The sequence below is a fragment of the Canis lupus genome, chromosome 3 (genome assembly GCF_011100685.1).
Source record: "Canis lupus familiaris isolate Mischka breed German Shepherd chromosome 3, alternate assembly UU_Cfam_GSD_1.0, whole genome shotgun sequence".
Taxonomy (NCBI): Eukaryota; Metazoa; Chordata; class Mammalia; order Carnivora; family Canidae; genus Canis; species Canis lupus.
The window spans coordinates 6,184,961-6,211,477 of NC_049224.1; the positions used below are offsets into that span (position 1 = coordinate 6,184,961).

General features: G+C 35.0%; 1 long non-coding RNA gene and 1 pseudogene across 1 annotated transcript in view; both read left to right on the forward strand.

Annotated features, from left to right (window-relative positions):
- LOC111095090 overlaps positions 1-2,854 on the forward strand; it is a 29,383-nt gene extending 26,529 nt beyond the window's left edge. The window contains exon 3 of the long non-coding RNA XR_005356589.1: positions 1,060-2,854. This is a non-coding gene — a long non-coding RNA (uncharacterized LOC111095090). The remainder of the gene's footprint in view (positions 1-1,059) is intronic.
- A 643-nt stretch (positions 2,855-3,497) lies between these two features.
- Positions 3,498-4,316, forward strand: LOC100685550 (annotated as a pseudogene).
- Positions 4,317-26,517: the final 22,201 nt, after the last annotated feature.

Consider the following 26,517-nt stretch of genomic DNA (forward strand, 5'->3'; position numbering starts at 1 on the left):
AACTCTCTTTCTGGAACTATTCACCTTGTTAATCTTAAAATATACACACTAGTTTCAGATTGTCTGAATTAATGCAACTTCACATGAACCAAAGACTCAGTGAAATTATCAAGTTTATTATCATTTTTGTTTTAAAACCTTAGTTTTCTGTCAGAAAAAAAAAGAAAATACACCTAAACTATAATGTTTTTAGTCAAAGAAACTGAAACCAGTCAAAATTGGTAAACTGAAGTGGACAAAATTACTACTACTTAATATAAAACCATAATACTGCTAGTCCCTTTTTATGACTGTATTCAATAATGTGACTTTAGATTCTACTTATTATAATACCAGAGCATTGCAATTTTTTATTAGAATTATAAATCAAAGGGAAATATTTTGCCTATAGCACAAGAAGAAAAACATTTATTTTGCCTGTAAAAGATTCTCCTCAATTTGCTATCCACTAAATATGTGACACGTTATTAGAAATCAAAATAAAGGGAACAGAAAGTTATCAGTCCAATAACTAAGGAGATGTTTTACTCTTATTTAAAACTGTTAGATTAATCAGGACATTATACATTACAAAGTGTGTATTCATTTTTTCAGGTTTATAATAAGTTATAGAAAAAACTACACAGAATATAAGGTACATAAGTACTCACAAGTATCAACTGTGGCCTTATTACCACACACCATATTTTTATTTGTTTTGTTTTGTTTTCATAACAAGCTATAAAATGGTCATACATTTGTATTCTCCAAGCTGATGCTAATACATATCTTTTTCCCCCTAAAAATTCCATCACAAAAAGTAATAATGTTTTTTATTGGACCTGTTGTAGACTTGTAGTTTATAGAAAATATAGATGAATTTTAATTTAATTTATATATATACATATATATTAATTTATAAATGAACCTTTCATATGTATCAAGTATGAACCTAACATAAACCGTATTACCGGTTGCTAGTATATTAACATTCTGATATATTACTAAAATACAGATAATACAAATAGTCAATATATTATCTTCAAAATGTTTCATTTTTGCATTTGAATTCACTCTCAGATGGCTTATTTGAAAGCAAATGTTAAAGCTCCCTGGAAGGATGGCTGTTATCTTCAGCTGCTCCTCATTCAAGGAATTGTACCCACTGAAAGCTGGAATGGAGGAAATGAACTGAATCTTATATAGTCCAGCTGAAGCTGAATTTTCCTTTACCAGGTCTTTGGGAGAACAACAGCAGAGAATTTTTTTCTTTAGAGACTTAAGGCAACTTTGAAAAGCTAATAAATGATTAGGTAAAATGAGTTATTTTGAATAAACATGAAAGAAAATGTACCAGAATGACTCATCACAGTCGACATTTGAATAAGTAACATATTCAAGACATTTTTATTAAAATCTTTTGTCAAGTGTCTCATTTTAAGATCAGATGAAAGATACCTCCAAGGCTCTTGAAGGATTTTTACTTTTTTAGTGAATATTATACTTCTACCTTTATGTAACATTCAACATAAAACACAATAAATATATGGGGCATTGTTTTTTCACTATATGAGTCAAAATATTTCTTTAAAATGTGGCGATCAGTCCCATTCAAAATAAGAGAACTGGAGTTCTTTTTTGTGGTGCCTCGGAGGTGGTCAGGTGCTTCAAGGGAGAAGCTGAACAACATTTTCCCAACTACTGGCTGCTGGAAACTCACTGAAGTATGTGATGAATGCATATTCTGTACCTTTTATGAGAAGTATGGTCAAAGAAGTTGCTGCTGATATTCTAGGTGAAGAAGGGATGGGTTTTGTGGGTTGGAATTGGTGGTGAAATTACAGACAAGGCTTCCCCATGAAGTAAGGTGTCTTCATCCATGGTTGTCTGCCTTCTACTGGGCAAGGGTCATTCCTGTTATAGACTAACAACTGGAGAAGAAAACACAATTGGGTTTGGGTTTGCATTGAAGATGCTAATCTGAGTGTTCTGAACTTGGTCATTGTAAAATAAAAAAAAGGAGAGCACGATATTCCTAGACTTATTGATACTCCCCATGATCCTCTCCTGGGGCCCAAAAGAGATAGCAGAATCCATAAGATTTTCAATCTCTCTAAAGAAGATGTCATTCACCACTATGTTTGGAAAAGCCCATAAGCAAGGGCAGGAAGCCAAGGACCAAAGTGATGAGCGCCTTGTTATTCCACCTGCCGTGCAACAAATGTGGGTGTGTTACTTTGAAGAAACAGTGTATCAAGAAAAATAAGTAAGGGGTGGCAGAAAATGCTAAACTTTTGGGGAAGAGAATGAAGGAGGCCAAAGAAAAATGCCAAGAACAGATTGCCAAGATACAGAGGTTACCCTCCTGGGAGTTTCTACGTTTCAGTAGGAATCCAGTCAAAAATGAGATTTTCTAAGAATAACAAGATAAGATATTAAAAAATAAGATAAAGCTGTTATATATGTGGTAAGTAGAATAATGTCCCCTATGACGAAGATGTCCTTAGAACCTGTGACTATATTTAGTTTTATGACAAAGGAAAATGAGGATTAAATCAAAGTCGCTACTCAGCTGACCTTAAAGTAGGAGAAATTAAGATTGAATTGAAGCTGCTACTCAGCTGACCTTAAAATAGGCAGATTATCCAAAATAATCCAGATGAAATAATTTAATTGGAAGAGCACCTATCAGTAGGAGAGGGAGGCAAAACTATGAGTTGAAGGAAGATGTGACTAGGGAAGAGAAGCGTGGTGAGGTCTGGCGTTGCTGTTACTGAAGATGAAGAAGGCGGCTGTGAATGTGGGCATCATCTAGAAGCTGGAAAGGGCAGGGAAACAGATTACGCCCTGAAGACCTTGAAAGGAGGGCTGCGCTGCTGACACCTTGACTTTCTTGTTTGAGGCCCCAGTTGGACTTCTGAACTACAAAAGTAAGTTTAATACATTTTTGAATAAAATGAATGAATAAAACATTGTATGTCTGTAGATATATTTATTACGTAATGTGAATTGACGGAAACCTTAGTTGAGTCAATGTGAAAATACTGTTGACAATTTAAAATATGCTCTTGGTCTCTCTTATTCCATTTCTGGGAGTTTATCCTAAAGTTACTTTTACACATACAGCAAATGATACAAAAATTGTGACCTGAGAAATTTTTGAAACTTGAAATAACTGAATATAAATCAGGAGATAATAGCTTTATGTGCCTTTGTGTGACTGTGTTGCTTTTTTTTTTTTTTAAAGATGTTTATTTATTTATTCATGAGAGACAGAGAGAGAAGCAAAGACACAGAGGGAGAAGCAAGCTCCATGCCGGGAGCCCGATGCGGGACTCGATCTCGGGTCTCCAGGATCAGGCCCTGGGCCAAAGGCAGGCGCTAAACCGCTGAGTCTCCCAGGGATCCCCCGTGTTGCTTTTATAGACCCTACAACAGCTATAGCTTCAAAGAAAGATACATTGGCACATGGAGACAGATGAAGGTTGATTGCTTTCAAAAGTACGAATTTTTGAAAAATGATGTATTGTACCACATATATAAACAAATTATTAGAAATGGTTTTGAAATTAAGATCCTAAATTTCTGGGCCACTCGTTGGTAATTGTTTTTAAAGGATACAAAGGTGTGGGTGACAGAAACTTAGGTATGGTTGGTCTTTCCACTTTTTGTTGAGGATAAAGTTAGGTTTTAATGATCTACTCTTACAATTTACTTGAATCGTGAGAGAGAGAATTGTAACAACAGTCTTCTTTGTCACAAGATTAGTGAAAAAACATGAGAAGTTGAGTCAGTAGATTTTGCAGAACAGCTGATGACTATCTTGTTTGAAACATACAGGAGTTCCTGGCACGCTGATTGCCCTTCTAATGGGCAAGTCTTCAGGTGTCTCAGCATAAACAGTAATGAAAACAAAGGCCCCATCCTAGGAAGGGCTTGTGTTGAAGGTGAATTGTAAGTTTTTCACCTGGGAATTCCAAAGGAGATGACCATCTGGGTAGATCGCTTTGAATTGTGCTGTGTGTACGGTGAGAAAAATCCTCTACTTCCAACTGTTTCTTTTTAAGGTAGATGGGAGGAATGGAAATGGTCTCAACAAAACAGTTAATGCTGTTAACAGAGCCACATTAGACTCTGGCATTTCACCCAATGAGGAATGTCGTAATAAAGAACCTCAGATAATGCCTGAAGTGCGCAACTGGAAGAATATTTATCAGGTTGAAATTGAAACAGCCAGTTTAATTTGGTCCCAAATTCCCCAGAAACATTTTATGGTAGATTCCTGTACGAACCTCCTAGGGAAGGCTTATGTGTCACATGTTGCGGAAGAACCCTAAAGGTTCTAGATCTCAGCTATCCACAGGATAGGCAGGTACCTGTGGTCCAAACACAGTGGCTGGACACTTGGTGGGGGTAGAACCTGGAGGAACTGTTTTATTTTCTCTAAAATAAAGATGAGCTTATGTTGAGAGACCAGGAAACAGGAAAAAAAAATCATAATAGGGACCATGGTACACGATGGTGAATCATCTCATAAAGATCACAAATACATTCTTAGCTGTACTTGCAATTTTTATCTAATTTACATGAAATTTTATGAAATACTAATGGATATACTTAATGAGTTAATAGAATGATGATATTAACCTATGATAAGATTCCATAAATTTTGGGTCTGGGTGGGTCAGTCGGTTAAGCATCTGACTTGTGAGTTTAGCTCGGGCCATGATCTCAGGGTCATGGGATTGAGCCCCACATTGGACTCTGCACTCAGCAGGGAGTTGTCTTGAGATATTCTCTCTCTCTCTAATAAATATCTTTTTAAAATTCCATGATTTGTGAAAAGTCAGCAGTTTAAATTTAGTAGTTTGTCTTAAATTTTTAACAAAGGTGCAATATAGAATGAAGTGCTTCGAAATGTTTAGAAAATGCATAAACATCTTTTTACACTCTAATTAGTAAGGATTGAGATTCATGAATATAAATCTATGGTAAGGTACTTCTAGAGCTTTTGAAATTCTTGCAGTATGATTACAAATGCTGTGATTACTGCTCCGGAAAAAAGATGACAAACAATCCATATACAATTTTACATACTATATATAAACTTATCTATAAGCCTGATTCTGGTAAAACATGACTCTTAAAAAATTAAAGGAGAAGTTTGTTAAAGCACAAAAATCTTCACATAAAGAGCTAGATTTACGAAAGCTGACCCCCTTCCTAGTCTATGCAGCCTCTGTGCTTTCAGAGAAAGCAATTTTAAGTATGTCACAAGGTCAACTGTGGACTATGAAGTAGTAAATCCACATTTTTTCCAGTTTAGTTTCACTGCAGAATTATATGCTTTCATTGGAGAAAAGGAGATGAAAAGAAGAAATAGCATCTGCTCAGCTTTAGGCCTGATTAAGGGGAAATTAGTTCCATCAACATATGTAAATGGCCGTTTCCTAACACTAGACCTAAGAAAATCTTAGAGCCTGAAGGAGGCGTAAATGTCAACTTGTACAGGCTTGTCTTTGCATTATGGGTTCGATACTATCCTCATAGTTTTATTGAAAAACAACTAATTATAGACAAAACTGGAACTTGAATTCATGTTTATTTATTCCGTAACAGACCAAGCATCTCCTTTTTACCTCTTAGCATCAATTTGCTTGAGGGACTGTCTCCATTCTATTACACATTTCTGATTGTCTACCAATTTCAAAACCTCAGATCCAGAGAACAGGCTTTTGACCTGAATCCTCACTGGAGCAGATTTCTTTGGGGAAATTTTACCTCTGTGTCGATTTATTAGGAGAGTAGTCTATTAGAACTCAATGGTGTCAAGGCAACCTGTTGAAGGAACGTCTCATGAGTACAGCTATTGAGATTGCTATCCTTTCACACTAGTACTGAAATAACCAAGTTTTATCTTAGGTTACCCAAAAACATGAGGCCTCTGACAATTTAACTTTGGGGACCAAGAAAGAGTTGCTGGAAATCATTTTAAAGGAAAATCACAAAATCTGAAGGTGGGGTGGTTGTGTAGGATAGTACAGTGGTAGATGAGGGATGAGCAGATGAACGGATGGATAACACATGAATAAAAGGATGATTGACAGAGTTCTTGGACATATCTCAACCTTAACCTCCAATCATGGATAAAATCTTGGGAACTTATATCACACACTCAATACTATTCTTTATGGTATTAAATGATAAAATCCAGAGATTGACTTTACAAATCACAACTGTCTAGAATCCTTAAGTAACGTTAACATTTTGATCAGGACAGAAAACAGTAATAACGAGAATGCCTCATGGAACCTTCTGAAGCAGACCTCAGCTTACTGCTGAACAAGGTCTCTGTCTTCCCTAGACACAAGGCAAGAATCCCCTTGAAACAAAGCATGGGTGCTTTCTCTGCTGACCATAAGGGCAAAGCAAAATGCAGAATCAAGGAGACAGACGAGAATGAAAATACGAGGAAATACAGGAATTTGAGTCTATCTATTTGAATAAAAAATAATGTATGTATACCTCTAAGGGTGCTCAAAGAAAACTAACCTATCTTTGGTTCTAGCTGGTGGGTTTTTTTTTTGTGTGTGTGTGTGTGTGTGAGATCATTTTTGCAGTTCTTTTATTCTGCTTTTCAACTAGCTTTCAAACTGCTACCCTAGTAGTTTGCTGGCTGGGCAAGCACAAAGGTAATCTAGAATCAGTCCATTCAGTTAAAAAATTGATGCAAAGCATTTTGCTCGATGTGGAGTATGGAAGTCTATCAGTTGGGGGCAGAAATGCAGATTTTAGTCTATTGGGTAGTATCTGCCCATCCAAACCATTAGCAAAGCCTTTGAAATCACTCTCTTCAACTTTGCCAGAAGAAACAGACCAGTGTGATAAAGACCTAAGTGTTTCAATTTAAATACAGCAACTATGGTGTAAATATAGGGTACTCAAGTCCTTACACTACAGATGCTTGTAGAGGCTCAACTGAGAATGTTTAATATTGCCCACATCTAATATGCTGGTTATCGTGTTTACCAGTCCAACTTCTCCACTACTTTGTACTTGAAGGAAACTTCTATTACTTTATGGTAATCATTTCTATTTTTCTTTTTTAAATTTATTTATTCATTCATTCATTCATTCTGTTTATATATTCATGAGAGATACACAGAGAGAGGCAGAGGGAGAAGCCAGCTCCCGACGCGGTACTCAATCCCAGGTCTCCAAGATCAGGCCCTGGGCTGAAGGCGGTGCTAAACCACTGAGCCACTCAGGCTTTCCTATTTTTTTCTATTATTCTGACTTAAGTATACACTCCTCAGGACTACCGGGTGGTTTGTATGTTTTTAAGCTTTGGATAAATGGAATTGCACAGCATGCGTTACTTTGCCTAACTTCTTTCCCTCAAATTCACATTTTTGAAACCTGTTGTTTAACATCTAGTTTAAAGACTTCCTTTAGTGCATGGCATTCCATCACAAGAATATACACAATATTACTGTTGACCACTGGGGTCCTTTCAAAGTTTTGCTTAATACAAATGATGCTACGTGTCCCCAGTTACTATGGGGAGATAGATTTATTTGGACATTTTACTACAATCTTATCTGACTTTGTTTTTGCATCAAGGATAATGGATACCAGCATTGTGTCTTGGTTCCAAGTATCTTCTTCTACTCCAAGGGTTATGCTTTTAGTAAATTAGTCTTATTTGGTGGTGAATAGATGTTCTTAATTTGAATACTATCACACTTCTCCTCTTTTTCCTTACAGCTTGTGCTTTTGATAGTCTATTTAATAAATTCTTTCTAGTCCACGTTCATGACTATAATCTAATATATTGACCTCTAGAAGTTTGATAGGTAACTTTATATTATTCAATTAGTTCTATATTCTATTTAGGATTGAATTTTTGTTCATAGTATAGGGAGTATATGAGACTTTCCCCCACCCCGTAAATGTCTAGTTGTATTTTAGATAAATGGTAGTGAATCAATCTAGAATGCCACTTTGACCCAAATCAAGGCCAGTATATGCAGAAGTGTGCTTTTGTGATCTCTAGTCTGTTGTGTTGGTCTATTTGTCAGTGACGGTATCTGTGTCAGTATCACACCACCTTAATTACTGTAGATACAAGGCCTATACTGTTTGGTTTAAAAAAACATACACACACCCTTGTTTCTATTGAAGACTGTTTTGGCTATTATTGGTTCTTTGTTAATTTGTATAATTGGCAAGGATCAGTTTGTTTACACACAAATACACCAGTGAATTGATATTTGGATTGTATTATGATGAATCTATACTAAATGAATGATGCTCCTCATTTCTCATTCCTGATTGCCCAATAAATGAAACGTTTTACCTCTTCTGTCCTCCTCAGTTTACCACAATAGTGGTTTAGATGTCATTAAAGCAATGTTAGAGTTTTTATATATTTAGTCTTTTTTTAAGAAGATTTTTTTTTTTTAAATTTATTTATTTATTAACGAGAGACCGAGAGAGAGACAGAGACACAGGCAGAAGGAGAAGCAGGCTCCATGCAGGGAGCCCGAGGTAGGACTCAATCCCAGGTCTCTAGGATCACACCCCGGGCTGAATGTGGCCTTAAACCGCAGAGCCACCCAGGCTGCCCTATATATTTAGTCTTAAGTACTTGGCATTTTATTCTATGGGTTTTTGTAAGTTACGTTTGGTCAGGATATATTTCCAGTGTACAATCTGAATTTTGTAGATTAAGACAATTTTTATTTTAAAATTTATACGGACACTTAACATACATATCTAAAAACTATTATGTACATTGAGTTTTTCCGAGAGAGAATGGTATCTCTCCATTGATTTATATATTTAAAAAAATTCTCTTAGCAGTGTCTTACAGATTTTAGGGATTAGATTGGGCGTATCGTCTAACAAACATTGCATACTACGTCATATTTACCAACACTATTTTAAATCATTTTCTAACTTTCAGTTTTTCAGTTGTGAACATGTAAAATGCAATTAGCATTTCTACCCTTACTTTATCCTGTAACACTGTTAAATAAATTATTTTAACGTTTTGTTTTTTTGGTAGATTCTTCAGAATTATCTATGGAGGTAATTATGTTTTCTGTTAGCACAGTGTTACCATTTCTCTTCTAATTTGCATTTATTTTTCTCCCCTAATAACACTAGCTGAAACCTCTGTTGATATGGTGAATAGAAGATATGAAAGCGGATTTCGGATATGAAAGCCCTTTTTTTTTTTTTTTTTTGGTCTCTGGTTAAACGTAGTGCTTTATCATTAAGTTTGATACCAGGTACTACAGATTTTTCATAAATTATTTTTGTCGGATTGAAAGAGTTGTCCTTATTCCTGTTTTGGCTAGTGGTTATCATTATTAGATGTTGAATCTTGCATGGCACTTGGGTGGCTCAGTAAGTTAAGCAGCCTACTTTTGATTTTTGGCTCAGGTCATGATCCCAGGTCCCTGGGATCAAGCCCTGCGTCTGCCCCACTACTCAGTGAGGAATCTGCCGCCCTGTCCCCTCCCCTGCTCTCTCTCTCCCAGATAAATAAATCCTCAAAAAAAAAAAAAAAAAAAAAAGACGTTGAATTTTGTTAATATATCTTTCTGTATGTTTTGACATGATCCTAAGAATTATTTTTGTACTTCTGATCATTGACATGATGAATACAATCTGTGTTGCATCAAGTTCACACATGCAGGATAATAGCCACTTCATCATGATCTTTTTACTTATTTACATATTTTTAAATTTGACTTAGTTTTTTTAGGAATTTTTACATATGTTCATGGAGGATATCGGTCTGGAGTTTATATATAATGCTTTTTTCTGGTTTTGGTATCAGGAAAATTCTGGTTTCATAGAATGTTAGAAAATATTTGCTTTTTTGTATTTCTTGAAAGAGTTTGTTTTGAACTTCTCTCTAAATATTTTATAGAATTTTCCCATGAAACCATCTAGGTCTGGAATATTATTTCTGGAAAGTTTTAAACTATGAATCAAATTGTATAATGGATTTATGGCTATTTAAGCTATCAATTTGGTAGTTTGTCTTCAAGTAGTTTAACAATTTATTTAACTATGGAATATATTTCCACAAAATTCTTCATAATATTCCTTTATTATACTTAAAATACCCTTAAGATCTCTAGTGGCAATTCCTTTTATCATTCTTGAATAGTATCTGCTTGTTATTTCTTGAATATTCCTTTTTTGGTAATTATGGCAGGAGACCTATCAAAAGTATTGATCTTTTCAAATAATGAGCTTTGGGTTTCATTCTGTTGTGGTTCTTTTTTCTATTTGATTAAAAAAATTGCTTCCTTTTTTCTGCTAGCATAGGGCTTATCCTACTCTTAGTAGGAAATGTAGGTCCTACATTTGATTTTTTTTTTTTAATATGGGTATTTAGAAGCTTTAGCTGCATCCCACTGCTTTGAGCATCTCTTATTTTCTTATAACTTTGTTAAAAGTATTTTGTAATTTGCCTTGTGATTCCTTGTTTGACCCATAGAAGAGTCAGGAAAATATTATTTAATTCTCAAATATTTTGATACTTGTCACTTTTTGTAATACCAGTTTATTACTATTATCAATGGATATGCTTTGAATTATTTTAATTTTGATTTATTGTGACTTTGTTTTATTGCTTCATACTATGTTTATAGACATTTACACATTGAGTTTTGTTGGGTTTTATTGGTGAATTGCCCCTTTTATTACTTGAAATTATCCTCTTTATATTTAGTAACATTTTATACTCCAATGTATTTTGTTTGGTCTTAATGTACTAGTCCACATTTATCTTCATTAGTGTTAGCATGGTGTACTTTTTTTTCAGTTTTCTGTTACTTAACCTGAGTTTGTTATATTTAAAGTGATTTTCTTGTAGACTGAATTCTCTAGGATTTCTGGAAACCTAGCCTCCACACCAACCCCCCCCCCTCCAACTTTCATATAAAATTAGGTTGCTAGTGTGGCTCTGTTTAATTCCTTCTGCTTAGTCCAAAACCCTTTCTAGTTGAAGAGCTACATTAAACAAGATTCTACTCCTTTATTCTCCATGGCTCATGGATTGCTATCTTAGCTTCCTGTTGATCAATCTTTAAAAACCATGTTTTCATGTTTTGTCTGGCCTTTTGTCTGTTTAAGGTAGGCTAACTATGTTTTCTGTTAATCATGAAATAAGGGAGATAATGATTTATTGTTATGTTGACCATGAAATATTTCAATAATTCAGATTTTCAGTGAGATTCAAACAACCCAGAGATCTCACCTTGTGTCAAACATTACAGTTTGTTTCAAGGATACAAGTAATTACAATATGCAGGAAAAGAGGTACCCAATGGCAACTCAACTAAACTTTGCATTTTGAGCTGCAGTAAGATTAGCCTACTCCTTTTTCAGGTTAAAATATGAAGTCTCTAATGTATGCAACTACATAATTTTCAAAGTAGAGTCATTTTGGACATGAAACCCCTCCATTTATTCGCCTAGTTTACATGAGGGATTGACAAATGATGGCCCATTGTCTGGCCTACAGCATGTTTTTCTATGGTCCATGAGCTAAGAATACCATTTATATTTTTAAATTACTGTCAAAAATTCCTCCCTCTCTTTCTTTTTTTTTCTTTTTTCTTTTTTTTTGTTTTTTTCTTTAAGAGACCACATGGCACCTGCAAAACCTAGTATGTTTACCATCTGACCCATTTATAGAAGTTTGAGTCCTGGCTTCTGTGATAATCTATAGATTCCATAAGCAATATGGGAAAGCTACATATATATTGTCCAAACACCGTGTACTCGAAAATACCATTTGTTTGCTAAGACGTCTGTCGGTAATCTTACAAGAAGATTTGAGTAGGTTACCTTATTTCCTGGGAGGAGAATCTCTGTACCATCAGCAGAGGAAATGGATAGATTGCGAACTTGCTTCTTGTAAACATAACTATACTAATTTACTAATTTGAATAATTTATGGATTATGTTGATTTGTATAAACACACAAATCATTAATATTTCTAATCTTTATCTTTGGTTTCCATTACTCCTCTTACTGTACTGGTTAGGACTTCCAGAAGAGTATTGAATAAAAGTATAATAAAAAAAATTTATTTCCTAAAATACTTGCCATCTCAGAAGTGTAGAATATTGCATTGTCAGTCTTCTCTTTTATTTACATTTATCACCTTTGGTTTAATTTGTTATTCATTTAAAATACTGGGAGGGAAAATTAGGACATAATTTGCCACTCTTCTTTGAAAATACATGTATTGAAGGATACAGATTTATTTTTAATGTATGACTTTGCATTCCTCAAATTGTTATGTATAATATTATAAATGCTATTGATGTCAACATAAAAATAGCTTTTTTGAAAATTCATTAGGAATCTAAATAAATCATGTTCTCTGCAAATAAAAATGGTCTGACTTTATACATTACAAAATTTATACCTTTTTTTTTATCTTTGTTTTTTCCTTCCTCCCTCTTTATTGTTGAATTGCAGTCCCTAGAATCTACAGAAAAATACTACATAGAAATGATTAGAGTTGAATCCTTTGTTCCCAATTTCTTTTGATAGGGAAAAGTTCAATATTAATATTGAACTTTAATCCTTTATTAGTATTGGTCATTTCTGCTACATTTTTTTTCTTAATCTTTGGTTTTTAATAGTTTATCAATCCCAATTATCTTAAAGAACCTACTTTTGTTTCATTAATTTTTAAAACTATTTTGTCTTTTTTCTATTTTTTTAAAAAATTCTACTTAATTTGGATCTCTGTCTTCCTAAGGTAGAAGTTTAGATTCTTTAAAAACATTGATATTTATGCTTTTTCATGTGAGGTTTAATATGAATGTCCCCTCAAAGCACTCCTTTTGTTATATTGAACACATTTTGATATACTATATTTTCAACGTCATTGATTTCCATGTATTATCTTCCCTATGATTTCTTCTTTAGCCTATAAATATTAACTGATACTCTGTTAAACTTTCTGTTTGGGAATTTAGTTGTGATCAGAAAATTTACTGTGTGTGCTTAAAATTGTTTTAAATTTACTGAAACTTTTTAAAGAAGACTTTTTAAAAATCCACACTGTTAACTGTATCAGTGTATGTTTCTTTTGGGCTTAAAAAGGACTTAAAATAATGGTGTTGAGGAAAGTATTCTAAATGTCTGCCCTATTCTCTTAGAATCTGTTACTACTGATCAAGGTCTCTATATACTTCTTTTTTCTTGTCTACTAGGTATGAGAGAGAAGTTTTGAAATCTTAAACTAGGGAAGCCTGGGTGGCTCAGCGGTTGAGCATCTGCCTTTGGCCCAGAGTGTGATCCTGGAGTACCAGGATTGAGTCCCACATTGGGCTCCCTGCATGAAGCCTGTTTCTCTCTCTGCCTCTCTCTCTCTCTCTATGTGTGTGTGTGTGTCTCTCATGAATAAATAAATAATCTTCTTCTTTTTTTTAATCTTAAACTATATTGGTGGATTTTTCTCTTTCCCTTAGAATTCTATTAGATTCATACATACAACTTGGTGTCCTGTACATATTTCTGGTTCTTATGTATTCTTGATAATTTAAACATTTTATCATAAAATAGTTCTCTTTCCATTTATTTTTATCAATGGTGTCATGGTACATGCTTCCCCCCTCCCCCATTGTCGTACTCTATATACACCCATGACTTTATAGTTCACAAGGGTTGATATAGGCAGTGTACATTGGGTATCACTTTATAATCATATTTAGGTACTAGGTCTTTGTTTATACCATTCAGTTTTCACACAATTTTTACAAGAGTTATGTTTACGTATATCACTGGTTATTTTCTATTTGTTCCATTTGGTTTTGGTTACTATTTTATTCTATTAATTTACTGTTCTTAAAAATCCCTTTATCTCTACTATTGAGTTATGAACTGCATCTTTTCATAGGTGGGTGCATAAATGAGGTTGTCCTATTTTATGGTAAGTCTTTTTTTTAAAGATTTTATTCATGAGAGACAGAGAGAGAGGGAGACACAGGCTCCATTTATCGGGATTCAGGATTCATCTCAGGACCCCAGGATCATGACCTAAGCCAGAGGCAAATGCTCAACCACTAAGCCACACAGGCACCCCTCATGATAAGTCTTAAAATTACAATAATCTATGTTAAAATGATATTGTATCACCTCATATATACATTAGTGACTTTCAACTAAATAATTCATTTTTTCATATTTTTGGCAGGTGCCATATTTTCACTTCTTCATACTTAGGAATCACATAATTTAGTGTGTCTACATTCAGGCATGTGTCTCTGCAAGTGTGTCTTTCTGTGTGTATCCACACATCTGTCCAGGTACATGCCTGCCTGTGTCTCTGTGCATGTGTCTGTCTCCATCTGTGTGTGTGTGTGTATGTCTGTGTGTGTGTGGAGAGGTCTCCTCTTTCTCCGTGGGTGTGTGTGGTGGTGAGGGGAGTCTCTCTCTCATTATAACTCCCTTAAGAGTAATTTATTTTCTATGAAAATCTATCTTTACCATTTTCTGAAGTTCATCTTTTTGCCAGTGCTTCTCTCAGCTTTTCTTGTGCCTGGAAAAGATGTGATTTCACTTTAACTTTTGTGTTTTCACTTTGTCAAGAATTCTGAGTTGACAGGCATTTTTTTTTTTAATTTTAATACTTAAACTGCATTTTAATTGTCTCCTGGGTTACATAGTTTTTGATGAGAAGTCTGTTGTAATGATGATACATATTCCTCTATATGCAATTCTTTTCTGCCTACTCTTAAAATGATAATCTGAGTAGTGTTTCTAAGTAATTCATTTATTATGTGCCTTTGCTGGATTTTTCTTACAATTCTTGTTAAGATTTGATTTTATCTAGGAAATTTTTTTCTAGGATGTATGTTTTAATATTTCTTAAAACATGTTCCACTATGTCTTTAAGTGACAATCTCCAAACTATAGTCTAATAAAAATTGCTCTTTCTCCTCAATCCAGCTTCCCCTAAACTCTACACATGAGACTCTAATAAATATATTAAACTGCTTACATCTTTATTTCTTTCTGTTCCTTCCCACCACTAATCATCTGTTCATTTATTTTTCAGTGTTTTTCTTTCTTGCTTTATTTGTGATTTCTATTGCTATTAGGAATCATTAATTCTCCCTTCTTCCTTATCAGCTATAATTCCATCCATTGGAGAAATGGGTTGTTTTGTTTTTTTGGCATCCTATATTGTATTTTTAATCTTTGTAATTTGAATTTCGGTCTTGTTTTTTTTCTCATTAATACATTTTAATAAATGCATTTCCTTATTTTTTAAAGATTTTATTTATTCACAAGAGACAGAGCGAGCCAGAGACACAGGCAGAGGGAGAAGCAGGCTCTGCACAGGGATCCCGATGTAGGACTTGATCCTGGAACTCCAGGAGCATGCCCTGGGCCGAAGGCAGGCATTAAACCACTGAGCCACCCAGGGTTCCCTTTTTTCTCATTAATATTAAGTCTTAGATTTGTTCATAAGGAGTATGTCTAAAATTGCTTTCGATTTCTGCTGATTCAATTATCCATTTCATACCTTATTCCATTTGTATTGATAGGTTTTTCCCCCTTGATTGTTGTATACTTTTAAGTGTAGTAATAATTTTAAATGTTGGGTACTATACCTCTCTATCTTTAAGGACTGTTTGACTTTTGTTGCAGAAAGTTAGATTGTATAATATCCAGCTTGACCATTTCAGCTTGCTTTTCTGCTCTTTCTGTGATTGTCTTTATTCTATAGCTAATGGAGTTCTAATTCTAAGGCAGGACATTTAGTTTTTTGCTCATTATCTTGTTGGTTCATTCATCACTGGGGCTGCTAAAAACTAACAATGTCTAGTCCTATTTTAACACAGGTAGTTGTTAAACTTACAATTATGAGGTACTAATAACTTCTTTTTCTGAACTTTGTCTTCACTGCCCTTGGTTTGTTTCATGCTCGAGATTGGTATTCAGCTGAAGACGCAATGGGACTCCATGCAAATTTCTACAGTTCTTTCTTTGTGTAGCTCCAGTAACTTGGCTATTTTGCCCTATGAATTCTAGCCATTTTTTTTCCCCTGAATTCTTCTATTCCTGGTGTTTTCTTTCGAGAAAGAGGTCTGTAACCTGTTTGGGATTCCATTGAGAATTGTTTTGTGTCCAAAAAACAATATTTTTGGTAGTCCTAGATCCTAGGTCCTACCAAATTTGTTTCCCTTTTCTCAGGTATCAGTTTTTTTTTTTTTTTTTGCCTGTTATTTGAGTAAAATATGATTTTTAGTCCTCTATTTTGTCCATATTTCTATTTGTTAATGAAGCAAGGGTAATAGTGGGCTCTTTCACTCCTTCATGGCTGGAAATGCAAATCTCATGCATTGTTGAAAAATGCACTAAATATTTTCCAAACAGTCTCAGTCTCCCCAGTCTTCCATGACAAAATGTCACAGAGTAGATGGCTTAAGAAAATATATGGGTGTTTCCAGGAGAGATGGTGGAGTAGGAGGATCCTAAACTCAATTGATCCCATGAATATAGCTAGATAACCCTCCTATCAGTGTAAATGATTCAGAAAATGACTGGAAGACTAGTAGAACAGACTCTCTCTACAGCTAAATGTAGAGAACAGGCCACATGTAAAATGGTAAGGAGGATGGAGATGCAGCTAGGAACCAAGTTGACCTATGAGACTTCCTAGGAGAAGGATTAAGCAGGCACAGAGAAGGGAGAAAATTAAACCCCACACCAGCACAACAGGCATGGTGGACCTGCCTTGGGAAGAGGAATACCCAAAACATTTGACTTTGAAAACAAGAGGAGCATCACTTTTTCAGTTCTTAAAATCAGCTAGACTTAACATCTGGGCTTTAAAAATCAGCAGCTTGGCTCTGGGAGAGCTAAGGCAAGAGTACACTGAGCCCCTACCCTAAGAAAGCTGGCACAATCAATAGCCGCCTGACATACAGTGCAGAAGAAACAGTTTGAAAAACGATGAGGGGTGGGGGGGGTGCATCCCTGGTGGCCCAGCAGTTTAGTGCTACCTTCAGCCCAGGGCGTGATCCTGAAGTCCTGTGATTGAGTCCCACATCGGGCTCCCTGCTTGGAGCCTGCTTCTCCCTCTGCCTGTGTCTCTCTGTCTGTCTGTCTCTCTCTCTCTCTCTGTCTCTCATGAATAAATAAATACAATCTTAAAGAAAAAAAAACGTGTGGGGTATACAGGAGGAAGATCTCTTTACTAATCTCAGAGTATGGGCTGAAATGGTAGGGACCTTTGGAGACTTCTCTAAGAACAAAAGAGCTGTGGCAACATTTTCCCTCCCTGCTCACCAGCTTGGATATACAGACACCTGTAGAAACCAATGCAGTAAACCCTTTCGCCTAGCTTGTTAAGGGCACACTCCACTCCTGTGCTCCACCATGGACTTGCCCCCTCCAATTTGGCCTCCATCCAAAGCAAGACCCCATTCAAAGTACTGCCATAAGCATGGTGTGCAAACAGCCCCAACAAGGGCCAGCACCTCTCCAAAGTGACTCTGGCCCCAGGAAGAAAGGAAGCTGGCTACACACATCAGTTTGACTGTGGCCCTAGTGGTGGGCTGAGGGCAGACATCCTAACTGCAGGCCCTGCCCCAACAAAAGCCTCCAGGGATCAACACAGGCCCTGGGGTTCTGTGTGACCTCACCTCTGGCAAATGCTTGGCTGACCCAACTCAAGCCCAAGGCAGTTCTAGACTGCCCGTTAACAACAAAGAGACCAAACCCTGCCCACAAAATGCAAAGAGAGTCCTCGTGGATGACTGAAGTGAAGGCAAAGATGGCTCAGCCACAAAAGTAGAGCACACACAACACTTGTAGGACATAACCCTGAAGTCCAGGTGAAGAGGATACATTGAACTAGGGGATGCTACAGAATTTTTTTTTTTTTTTTCATAAGGCCCCTACTTGTAAGAGCAGGAGATGTCTCTGGCTTTGCTAACATGTGGAAACAGAGTCAGACAAAATGAAGCAGAGGGATAAGCCCCAAATGAAAGAACCAGACAAAAATCACAGCAAGAGATCTAAATAAAACAACTAATGTACTGATAGTTTAAATTAATACTCCTAAAGATACTCATTGGTCTTGAGGGTCTCACTGGGATCCTCCATTCTTTTTGCAACTAAAAGAAAGAAAACCTAAAAGGAAGAAAATAACTGAAATTAAAAATACACTAGAGGGCATAAGTAGTTGACTAGAAGAAGAACAGATAAGCAATCCAGAGGGCAGAATAATGGAAAGCAATCAAGCTAAACAGGAAAAACAAAACAAAAGAATACTAGAAATTTATTTTCTCACAGTTCTGGGCTGGAAATTCGAAATCAAGGTGCCAGCAGGCTTAGTTTTGGTGAGGACTGTCCACTCACTGTGTCCTCACATGGCTTTTTCTCTTTGTATTTACTTCTGATTTCTCTTCCTCTTAAGAAGACCCCACTCTTCTGACTTCAGTTAACCTTAACTGCCTCTACAAAAGCCTTATCTCTAAATATGGTCATTTGGGGACTAGGACTTCCACATAGGGCTTTGCAGGGAAGGAGGCAGGGACACAATTCAAAGCATAACACAAACATAGAAGGATATAATTATGTTCTTCATGTAGTTAAATACTAGTTTAATTTATATAATATACCAGGTTTTGAAAATTTTCAGAAATTTTTTTCGTACCTCGGTATATGGTAATTTTCCAATCTCTTCTGATTGTGCACAAAAGTTGATCTGCTTTTATGTCTGATATGCCAACTTCATGGGAGTCAGGAGAGGCTAAAGTCCCTAAGGGCATAAATGGCCCCAGATGATGAGGTCAGTATCCAAAATTCCCATCTTTTCCCTGATTTTTGCATGATAGTTCTTCACTATATTTTTAGCTTCCTGACTCCATAAAATGCAAATCCTTTAGCTTTTCTGATTGTCCTCAGTGGAACAATTGGTCTGAATGACCTGGTGAACCTTTATAAAAGCATTAAAAGAAGATCTCCTTATTAAGGCTTTTCTTTCTTGGTTGGGGATACAGATGAAGGAAGTCAAATTGAAATTGACTTTCACCTTAATACCTATAAAAGGCAGAAATGCTAATAGGTTCCAAGTTTTACCCTAAATTATGTATATTTAAATATCTGGAGAGATGCTCAAAATATTCAAGGGCTTTATGTCTATGAAATATGTCTGAGGTAACACTGATTTCTAAAAAAATAAATAAAATGTATAATGTCACAGTCATTTGAATTTTGTCAGTTTGAAGACCTAGGAGACAGTTAAATAACTCTTGCCCTCTCTTCGCCCCTGGTTTTCTATTGTAACCATGAATTTATCTTTTTCCTCCTTCATGCTTACTTCATTTCTGTTCCATATGCTGCTGCTACGCAGAAAATTATGGTGCTATAAAACATTTTATTACTCAGGGATTTTTTTAAGCTCTGCATTTACATATATTATATAGGATGGCATTTTTTTTTAATGTTTGGAGCTTCAACTGGAAATAATCAAAAGCCAGCTTATTCTACTCATCTCAAGCTACTGAAAACATGCTTGTATGAAAACTGAGAAGTTTTGTCCCAGAGAAGTTAAGGCAAATATGTATTAACAAATTCTAGCCAATTCAAGGCTGTGAAAAGTCATGGCCTTGTGATCAGGTAAAGATGTCAGAAAGCTGATCCAGTGATGTGCTTACCCAAACTCTTACCTTTAAGTGGTACTTGATTCCTAAGTGTTCAAGTTTTATATCCAAGATTCATTGTATTTTCCTTTAAGGGAGAGAGGTACATTATCCTATAAGCCCCATTACAAAATACTGTGGAAAAAGTCGTGTGCTTGATGGGCCACTGGTTCTGCTATCTCACTATTGCCAAGATGACATTAAACCAACTATTTCCAAAGCAATCTGAACATACTGAATGTAGATTTGAAGACTGAATGCTAAAAAATTTTAAAAACTCTCAAAGCAACTCAATTACTTATGCAAAGTAGTATTTTGTGATTGCAGAGCCTTTGGTAGTTTACTAGGAGTTTCTATTAAGATAGTTTATTTGAAAGCATTAAGATTTGTTGGTGTTTTTTTAAAGTGATAAATATACGCATTAGTCAATCTAGATATTTCTTGGAGAAAAATATTATAGCCATACTCAGTGACCAATATTTGTTTCTTTGCTACATTTTGAAATGCAGAATAGTTTTCTGATAAATATGCTTCTGCTCATGCATACCTCACTCTATACCTTGCACAAGTGAGTACTTGCTAGATTTTTAAACTTTCATAGGCATATTTAATTCTTATGTCGAATTTTTATTAAAGTATCTATAATCTAAATGTAGATAACGTTCAGAGAATATCTTCAAATTTTGTATATTAAACTTCACAAAATGTCAAGATACAGAGGTCAAGATAACCTTTGAAGATATTGGAGGAACCATATAATTTGCACTTGGGGTTGATTCACAATGCAACTGAGAAAAATCCTATCCTTGATGAAGACTCTTCTGATAGGAGTACACAAAGAAGAAATTTGGTAAAGACGATCTATAGATTTGATGACCTGCAATGAATGAATATTTGTTTGCTTCTTTTAACATTGTGTATGAGTTTCTTATCGAGAATTTCAATCATTTTTTTTTCAGTTTCTGAGGTTATATTTACCATATAAACTTCTATTCATTCGATAACTGGCTATAATCTGAGATAGTATCTGAGTAATTATAGACTCAATCTTTAACTTGACATATTTAAAGCCTTCTTTGCACCCATTTTATATGCTTCTAGAAGCTATACTGGAACTATCCAAGTCTTTGTATGAGGGTTTCTAAAACTATAGTAAAAATACCTAGAAAGTAGCCGGTCCAAAATTTAGGTTCATCTTTCCTCCTATGCAATTCATCTCACCTTTCACAAAAGACCTCTTTTGGATCATTCTTAGATTAAACTATTAAGCTCAAAGAGGCCTAGGAAGGGCCAACTTTCCTAGCTCTCAGCTATCCTCTTAAATAGTAGCTTTCATGTAGTCAGAAGGTTGTATAAAATCAAAAGGTTGAGTATTAAATTTAAGAGCGGAAACAATATCAAAGTCTTGCTCTAGGGACTTTAATTAGCAAAAATGGGCATTTTATATATCTACTGTGGTTCATTGATGATGTCAGCTGTTGACTCTGAGGTCACAGAATAGTTCCAAAAGTTTTATTTTTGTTTTATGTGTTAATCCTTGTGAATACTTAATTCCTTAAGAACCTAGAGTCAATACATGGGGGATATCCTTAGAGGCAAGATTTGGCATTCATGGCTCCCTAATTAAGTTAATATTTAACACTTCATTTATATGTATGTGTATATTTATATTGGTGTGGTTCTTATCTACTTTCTAAGAGGTGCAAACTGAAGTCGAACACTGATTAGTTTCTCTCAACTTCAAATTTGTTCACAGACTAGATGAACTAAAATTTACACCTACGTTAGTAGTAGTATATAAATCCAGGGGTAAAGAGAATCCTGAAATATAAAGTATTAGAAGAAAGGGAAAAGACAAGGAATGTAGCCATCCTCTGAATCCAAAATTCGCTAACAGGTTGAACAGAAGGCTTAAAAGGGACATATCCAAATGGTTATCAATTTACTTTTATTTTTTTCGGCATCACTTGGGAACTTTTAGTTTTATTTTTTTAGTTTCAGAGGTAGAGTTTAGTGATTAATCAGTTGCATATAACACCCAGTGCTCATTATATCAAGTGTCCTCTTTAATGTACATGATCCAATTATCCCATCTTCCCACCCACCTCCCCTTGGTGTCTCCTATAATCAAGAGTCTCTTACAGTTTGTCTCCCTCTCTGATTTCAACTTATTTTTCTCTCCCTTCTCCTACAATCCTTTCTTTTGTTTCTTAAATTCCATATGAGTGAAATCATTGGTCTTTCTTTGATTGACTTATTTCACTTAGCATAATACCCTTTAGTTACATCCACATCATTGCAAGTGGTAGGATTTTATTTCATTGATGGCTGAGTAATACTCCCTTGTATATACCATATCTCCTTTTTCCATTCATCTATCAATGGACATCTGGGTTCTCTCCATACTTTTTAAAAGAAACTGAACTTAAGGATTTAAGATCAAGGGTTTATGATAGTATTTGGTTTCAATTTTCATCTTTGTTCTCTGAATACTATTAACTGAAAATATATTTATGTATTCCTCCTGAGTTTTAAAAGAGTAAATATGACATAAATGTTTAGGAAAGTAATTATGAAAAGGACAGTGATCAGGTCATATTGCATACTTATACTTTTGTGTTTAAATTTCTTTACAGTTAGAATATGTTCATGCTGACAGCACTTAAGTTGTCAAGTTGGTAAGTATTAAAAATTAAGTTCCTTTTCCTCTTTTCCTGTATTTTTCTTTTTTCTGAGAATGACCTAATTTTATCTCAGACAAGTCTTCCACTATTATGTATTGGACATATTAGTGATGTTACTTGATTACAAGATGTGAGCTCTGTCTTTAGAGTATGGTAGGAAATAATTCAGTAAGCTATTAACTCTTAAAAATGTGGTCAACACATCAAACCCTATGGAAAGTATCTGTGTGATTACTTAATCCATTCATGGATTAGCTTGTATTTTCCCCCAAAATTGCCAATAAATTAGACCTTTATGAGACAAATGATACATTTTATCGAGGAAATATTGGTAGGTATTAACAGGTCTTACACTACAAAAAATTATTTATAAACATGATAATGGCATCAAAATATCCATATCTTTTGCTAAGATAAGATGTTTTTAGCATTTAGGACACAAGATTAGCAGAAATAAACATAGCTTAATGTACATTTATATATTAGGAGAGGATAGCCATGTATAAATGTGTACTTTTCTCAGGTACAATTACGAATTCTCACATCTAAAAATATATCTCAGGAACTAGTATAAAGATGAGTCCATCTTTCTTAATTACAATTAAAATTCAACAATATAGTTTTATATTTGCATAATGAAAACACATTTTGAGTGTAAATATCACAATTTTTGTTCTCGGCATTTTTCACTTGTTATGCTCAAAAATATCTTTCTGCATAAGAATTCACTAATAGGCCATTCTTTTTTTTACAGATGTCAGCTAAATTATCAACTCTTAAGAGAATTACTCACTTGACAAACTGCATAAAACATGCCTGTCTTAAACTCACTGCTGTTATGTTGTCTTCTTGGCACCTTTGTTTACTTGAGTATCACTTATCTATTAAAATAACATAGAGGCACCATAGTAGAGGAATGAACATTTTTTTTTCTGTCACCATTATCTAAAAACCGTATCTAACATCAAGTAGCTACCCTATAAATATTTTTGAATATGTATATTTTAATTATTGAATAAAAACAGGAAATATGTAGCAAGTCCAATCATTCTCTTGGGGCATTCCTCCCTCACCTTGTCTCTGTTGTATTTGATCAGAAGCTAAAGGTTAGGCATTTTTCTAATGCCAAAAGACTTGACCCACACCATGATCATCATTGCGAGGTTTCTCAGTTGTGTGTTAGACAAATGCTGGCTTTCATAATCTTTGAAATATTGCTGTTCTATGTTTTACAAAATTACACGCCTCTAACTCCTGTCCTGGTCTATTATAATCCTTCTGGGAGGACATTTTCCAAATAAACTTCCCCCACACTGATTAAACACTGAAGACAAGTAAGAAAATTTTATTAGCTCAAACAGCCAACCATTTATTTTATGCGATGAAACTTTAACCTTATAAACTCTAGATTCTAAACAAATTTTCAATTCTGAATGTTATTAGATCTAATAAGTTTCTTTATATTCCACACTGAGCAAGGGTTTGGGGACAGCAAGTTTTCTAAACATTTATTTTCATGCTGAAGTACTTCCCATCCAGATTGCATAACAAATAGTATGAAGCACTTTTATTAAGATAAATTTAGATAAATTGACATGAGTGTGTATATAAAGAGACAGGATGCTAATTTATAAGAAATACAAAATAGATATCTAGTTTCAAAAACAATATTCATAGGGAAAGATAGAGAAATTCAAACAGTGGTGAAAACATGGACTTGCTATACTCTACGTGTGAAAGTAGGCAGTGATAGCTAAGCATTTACTAAAAGGAAACTAGAAGTACTGCACAAGAGATTGGAAGCTAAATCAAATATTAAAGCTTGAATTCTGTGTGCAATTAGTCTGTATCAATGCTTGAAAAACTACGATTGGTTTTTCTCTTTTAAAAGTTTAAGATAACTATAGATTCACATACAATTGTAAGAAATAATACAAACATTCCATGCATTCTTGGTTACAGTGATAACATTTAGCAAAACTATATCACTACCAGGATATTGACATTAATATAGTTAGAATCTCCTATATTACCATCTCTCCAACAAAGATCTCTCCTGTTGCTCTTTAATAGCTGTGTCAGGCAACCACTAATTCGTTCTCCATCTCTACAATTTGCTCATTTCAACAATGTTAAAAAAACAAAATCTTCCACCATATAACCTTCCAGGATATTCTGTAATACTATAATTCTCTGGAGGTTCATCCTCAGTGTGTTACACATATCAATAATCCATTCCTTTTTATTGCTCTGAAGTAGTCACGATATGGATGTACCAGTTTACTTAACCATTCATCTGTTTAAAAAGATGTCTGTGTTTCCAATTTTTGGATGTTAAAAATCTGCTAAAAAACATTTGGTACAGGTTTTACTGCTAACGTAATTCTTCATTTCTCTGGGACAAATACCCAACAGTGCAATTACTGTTTATATGATCATTGTATATTGAGACTTAAGAAACAGTCAAACTCTTTTCCAGAGTTGATCTTCCATTTTACTGTTCCAACAGCAGTGGTGAGAGTTCTGTTCCTCACCCTTGAAGCACTTGGTGGTATCACTTTTCTTTCTTTCCTTTTTCTTTTGTTTTAATTCAGCCATTTATTTATTTATTTTTAATTTTTTTAAATTTATTTATGATAGTCAGAGAGAGAGAGAGGCAGAGACACAGGCAGAGGGAGAAGCAGGCTCCATGCACCGGGAGCCCGACGTGGGATTCAATCCCGGGTCTCCAGGGTCACGCCCTGGGCCAAAGGCAGGCGCTAAAGCGCTGCGCCACCCAGGGATCCCAAATTCAGCCATTTAGATAGGTGTGTTCTGATCTCTCATTGTGGCACTAATTTGCTTTTCCCTCCAGACTATGATGTTGAACATCTTTACGTGTTTCTGTCATCTGTATATCCTCTTTGAAAAGTTTTGTTTGTATTTTGCCCATTTCCTAATTGAATTTTTTTGTTCTTTTATTACTGTGTTTTGTCAATATGTTGTTGACTTAGTCTATATACTAGTCTGTCAGATGTGCAGTGTGAAATGTTTTCTCCCACTTGGGAGTTCTTTTTTTTTTTTTTTTTTTCCATCTTCTTAATAGGTTCTTGCACTGAGCAAGAACCTATTAAGTTCTTAATTTTTGAAATCTAATATTTAAGTTTTTCCTTTATTATATTTTGGTGCCAAATCTAAGAAATTCTTCCTATCCCTAGATGTAAGATTTTCTCCTATATTTTTTCTAAAAATTATATACTCTATGTTTAAGATATTACTCTGATCAATTTTAAATAATTTTTGTAAAATATGAAACTTAAGTCAAGGTTCATTTCTATTTAACTTGGGTCCAGTAGCTTACCATTTAAAAAAAAAAAAAAAGTTCTTTATAGATCTTGGAAACTAGCCCTTTATCTGATATGTCATTTGCAAATATCTTCTCCCATTCTGTAGGTTGTCTTTGAGTTTATTAAACTCAACACCAAAGAAACAGACAATCCAATCATGAAATGGGCAAAAGACATGAAGAGAAATCTCACAGAGGAAGACATAGACATGGCCAACACGCACATGAGAAAATGCTCTTGCATCACTTGCCATCAGGGAAATACAAATCAAAACCACAATGAGATACCACCTCACACCAGTGAGAATGGGGAAAATTAACAAGGCAGGAAACAACAAATGTTGGAGAGGATGCGGAGAAAAGGGAACCCTCTTACACTGTTGGTGGGAATGTGAACTGGTGCAGCCACTCTGGAAAACTGTGTGGAGGTTCCTCAAACAGTTAAAAATAGACCTGCCCTACGACCCAGCAATTGCACTGTTGGGGATTTACCCCAAAGATACAAATGCAATGAAACGCTGGGACACCTGCACCCCGATGTTTATAGCAGCAATGGCCACGATAGCCAAACTGTGGAAGGAGCCTTGGTGTCCAACGAAAGATGAGTGGATAAAGAAGATGTGGTCTATGTATACAATGGAATATTACTCAGCTATTAGAAATGACAAATACCCACCATTTGCTTCAACGTGGATGGAACTGGAGGGTATTATGCTGAGTGAAGTAAGTCAGTCGGAGAAGGACAAACATTATATGTTCTCATTCATTTGGGGAATATAAATAATAGTGAAAGGGAATATAAGGGAAGGGAGAAGAAATGTGTGG